At 40.9% G+C, this 4,960-nt stretch overlaps 1 non-coding gene across 1 annotated transcript; it reads right to left on the bottom strand.

The window, feature by feature from the left end:
* Positions 1-3,215: 3,215 nt before the first annotated feature.
* On the bottom strand, positions 3,216-3,288 carry Trnak-cuu (transfer RNA lysine (anticodon CUU)). Its single transcript has one exon. It is a non-coding gene; the product is annotated as a tRNA-Lys (tRNA).
* Between the last annotated feature and the right edge of the window lie 1,672 nt (positions 3,289-4,960).

The raw sequence follows: 4,960 nt of genomic DNA, 5'->3' as shown, positions 1-4,960 counted from the left end.
GATGTTAACAGGTGGTGCAGTGTGTTCCAGATGTCATCCATGATAGTGTAGGCCTTTGGTGATGCATCTTTCTTTAAAAAAATTATGCTCTTGTAAGCAACCCCTCAGTGAAATTCCTGCAACAAACCCCTCAAAAACCTCATTGTCCACGAAGTTGGACTTAGGTGATAGTCTCAGTTTGGTCTATCCGTTCCTTCTCCGGTCTGAGTTAACATTTGCTCATATTTCCCTTAAGAATACTACCTTAACATAATTGGTGCTGGAACAGAGATGAACAGAACAAAAGATGAGTTAGGGAAGAGGGGTTGTGTGATCCTGCCTTTGGTTAGCAAGGAATGTAAATGAGGTGGAATAGCATTAATTCAACAAGTTTATGGGGTGAATCCACATATTGCTATCTTTCCCTGTGTGGTAGTGTATCTTTTTTTATGGCAGGGGTTACATGTATCTTGCTATGAATAGTGAGATTGTAAGTAAGGGTGAACCATGAGAAAATGTATTGTTTCTGAGAGTGATCCCAGGGTGACAGTCTTCATTTATGTAGCATGGAATAGCAGGCTTGTTTGATAAACGGGGTCTATTGTTTAAGTATGGAAATGTTATGAAGATAAGTGAGGGTCAAAAAATGTTACAGTGTAATATATAAATTGGAGTGTGAGTGGCCTACTGTGGATATTGCATGGTCAATGCTATGTCTAATAAGTTATAAACTAAGGCCTACAAGGCTGCTGGGTGGAAACTCATTTATGAAAAATTGGGATTACAATGAGAAAAGTGAGATATAGTTAGCATTTCCATGTTAGCCTTTGAATTGTTGAGTAAGTTAGATAAAAGAGAGGATTCAGTGGAATTACAGAAATTGTTATTTCTTATAGATGGGGATCAAAGATATAGAAAATATGAGTCTGTGCTAAAGGACCATTCCTGAGATTCAGAAATTTGGAACCCATAGAAAAAAAAGAAAACAGAATAATAGAATATAAACCCCTAGTAAGACATTTAATAGAGAGGAAGTGAGGATCAGGGCTTCACTATGTAGATGGGGATCTGCTAAGCTGGGCACACCTTTAATTCTAGCCATTGGGAGGCAGAGTTAGGCAGATCTCTCAGAGTTTGAAGCAAGTCTGGTCTACATAATGAGTTCTAAGACAGTCAGGGCTATGTAAAATCTCTGTCTTGAAAAACCTAGCAAATAAACAAAAACAATTATCTGGTAAAAGAATCTATAATAATTAGGTACCCAGCCTGTGAACTGCTTGAATTTAATCTCTTAAACAATGAGTCTCCTGTGGAGCCTCCATGGGACTGGACTAGTCCCTCTGCGTAAGCGAGACAGTTGTGTAGCTTGATCTGCTCAAGGGTCCCCCTGACACTAGAATCAGGATCCATCTCTGGTGCATGAGCAGGCTTTTTGGAGCCCACTAACAAAGGTGGGACACCTCGTACAGCCTTGAGGCAAGGGGAGGGGCTTGGACCTGCCTCTACTGAATGTACCAGGCTCTGCTGACTTGCCATTGGAGGCCTTTCCTTCTTGTAGGAGGGAATGGAGGGTGGGTTGAGGAGGGAGGCTGGAGGGGTAGGAGGAGAAAAGAGGGGGATCTGTGAATGGTATGTAAAATAAATAAAAAAATTCTTAATTAAAAAACATATAACTTTAAAACATTAAATAAAAAAGAGTCTCTCACAGTCTGGCATGTAAGGCTGTGGGACATGGGGCAGACAGGGTTAATCAAAGTGCCAGAGAACAAGAAAAGTTAAGAAATATAATGAATTACCCTATATAAGACAAAAGTTCAATAACCTGAGTCAATTTGGTAAAATTAGTCCCTGACTACTGGTTTATATGATCCATTCAAGGAAATCGTGTTATCACTCTCTGAAGTTCTCATGAATACCAAGGACCAAAAGACAACTGAGGTATTACTTGGAGAATTGTGTATTAGAGAGGGATTAGTTGATCCCTGGTTTTTTAAGTCCATGTGTATCATATCTGGTATTCACAGTAGTGGTAAGGAAGAAGTTAATTCCACAGTAACCATAGGACTTTGTTGAGTCCAGTGTCAGGATATAATCTTTACGAAGCAGTAGAAACTTTGGCAGACTTGAATGATTTAGTGTGACATACTTTTAACTCAGTAAAATACAAATAAAGAAAAGTAAGACCGCAAGTTCCATCTGCCTTATCTGAAAACAAAGGTGGCAAGGTTTATGCCAAGCCAGAATCCCCAGTGAGAAAACTGATAAAAAGCCAAATGATGATCTTATGAGTCTTTGTAAAGTATTAAAGACTGAACAACAATTGCCCAAGGATAAAAGAAGTGGAATACAGGGAGGTGAAATTAATTCCGTGTGCATAACTTTCTGTAAAGAAAGGAGGCCAACTGGGGTGGTATCAACCTCAGCCAATTTTTTGATGGAATGGGCAAGGGTGTCTGAGCATGAGGGCCAAATGTGGTCATTGGAGACCCCATGTCGAGTTACAGACTTTCTTCTTCTCTACTAATGCTGAAAGCAACTTGATCTTTGGTATATTCTGGAACTGAGTGTACCTCAATTCATGGCAAACTCCAAAAGCATTACTGACAATGAACAACAGTCATTGGATATGTTGATAAAACAGTGCACTTAAAAAGGACTAAACTTAGCCGGGCGGTGGTGGCGCACGCCTTTAATCCCAGCACTCGGGAGGCAGAGCCAGGCGGATCTCTGTGAGTTCGAGGCCAGCCTGGGCTACCAAGTGAGTTCCAGGAAAAGGCGCAAAGCTACACAGAGAAACCCTGTCTCGAAAAAAAAACCAAAAAAAAAAAAAAAAAAAAAAAAAAAAAAAAAGGACTAAACTTTTCCTAAAGGTAGATTACTTTAAGAGTACAGGTTATAGATTTCTCTTTTACAAGAGAATTTTTGTAGTGGGTAGCCATTCCAGCTTTGATCTGGAAGTTCCAACCCCCATTGAGACTTTGGCAACTGTCACGCCTACAAGGCAGGGCCAAGGGAGGCGCCTGGGGACCTGAGATCTGGATCGGTGGACGCTCTCTCTCTTGCGGGACCCTGGATAGTGGAGGTGGACCGAGCAGAGCTCCAGAGAACACCGCTGGACTGTGATACACCTTCCCCAGACTCCACGACCTACCTATCCCTTAATTTGTAAGTTACGCCATTAAATAAATCTCCTTTTAACTGCGTGGAGTGGCCTTAATAATTTCACCAATATCTGGCGCCCAACGTGGGGCACGAACCCACGACCCTGAGATTAAGAGTCTCATGCTCTACCGACTGAGCTAGCCGGGCTTTTTTTTTTTTTTTCGTAGTTAAAAGGAGATTTATTTAATGGCATAACTTACAAATTAAGGGATAGGTAGGTCGCGGAGTCTGGGAAAGGTGTATCACAGTCCAGCGGTGTTCTCTGGAGCTCTGCTTGGTCCACCTCCACTATCCAGGGTCCCGCAACAGAGAGATCACCCACCGATCCAGATCTCGGGTCCCCAGGCGCCTCCCTTGGCCCCGCCTTATAGGCGTGACAGTTGCTGAAGTCTCAATGGGGGTTGGAACTTCCAGATCAAAGCTGGAATGGCTACCCACTACAAATTTTCTGGAGATAGATGTATTATTGGAGTGCAAAAGAATGGGAATTGTGAAGACAGTCCCATGTAGTTGATCAAAGTAGGAACCTATAAAGTTGCCTGCTCTTAGTAGGGTGATAAACTTCTAACAACATAGAATTCTAGGAGATATGATTAAATTACCAAAACCATCAAGGATCTAAGAAAATTCTTAAAGAATTTTTTAAAGGTTACTCATCTACCCCAGAACTCTCTCAACAGACTGGTATAGCCTATAAAGATGCCTATGGCTTGTCGAGAATGTCATCAGATTATGGAGAGCTGAATATGTTAGTTCCACCATCCATGATGCTGTTATTCTTTAGACTAACCATTGATCTTAGCAATGGAATTTTCTATGCTGTATTAGAAGAGGTAAATGAATTTTAAAGTATTCCCTGGCATGTTGGTTTGAATAAGAATGGCCCCCATAGGCTTAATCATCAGGGAGTAGCATTATTTTGAGAAAGATTAGAAGGTTTGATCTTGTTGGATGAAGTGTGTCAATGGAGTGGGCTTGGAGGTCTCAAAAGCTCACACCTGACTTATAGTCAAAAGTTTTCTCCAGTCACACCTGACCCTCCAGTCCTATGTTTCTCCAGTTCCTACCCAGCCCTGCACTTCCTCAGCTGCTTATAAAGTAATCATTCAGAGACTTAATATTGTTTACAAACTATGGTAGGCTTCTTGATAGCTAGCTCTTGTATCTTAAATTAATCCATTTCTATTAATCTATGCTTTGCTACATGTTCTATGACTTACCAGTCTGCTGGCATGGTGTTCCTTGGGCAGCAGACTGGCATCTCTCCGAACACTTCAGAGATCTACAGAATATGGTATTTAAGGTGTTTTATAACATAGATTTTTTCTTCTTCTTTTATTACTATGAGACATGTCTGAACATGGCAGCACCAATCTACTTCAGAGAAGATGATGGATATTGAAGAAACTCCACATGAAATTTACTTTCATTGTGACAAAAGTTAGCCACTGGGCAAGAAAATGCCCTCACATTGACTAATGACAGTATGCTGTCAAAAATGTATAAGCAGGACACAAAACAATGGACTGCCAATCCTTGCCAAGACAAAGTAGGAAAGCTCTTTAGAAATCCTGCTTCACTGTCAGATATGCTAAGCCTGTAGGCTGAAGATGATGCCCCAAGGTTGCAAAGAAACCTCCGGTGACTGTCCAAGCAGATGGCTGTTTCTGTCATTTCTCAAAATTTTTGGAAGTCACTTGTTTGCACTTCCTTCTTACTCATTTAATATTATTTCCTTCTTGGGTCTCTGAGGGACTTGAAGATTATGTAGTTATAGTTTTCCTTGTTAACAGATTCAGAAAAGAAACTCACTAAGAGG

Source organism: Peromyscus californicus, unplaced genomic scaffold, assembly GCF_007827085.1.
Source record: "Peromyscus californicus insignis strain IS unplaced genomic scaffold, ASM782708v3 Scaffold_12__1_contigs__length_115047231, whole genome shotgun sequence".
Lineage (NCBI taxonomy): Eukaryota > Metazoa > Chordata > Mammalia > Rodentia > Cricetidae > Peromyscus > Peromyscus californicus.
This window is presented reverse-complemented; position numbering and strand designations above follow the sequence as displayed.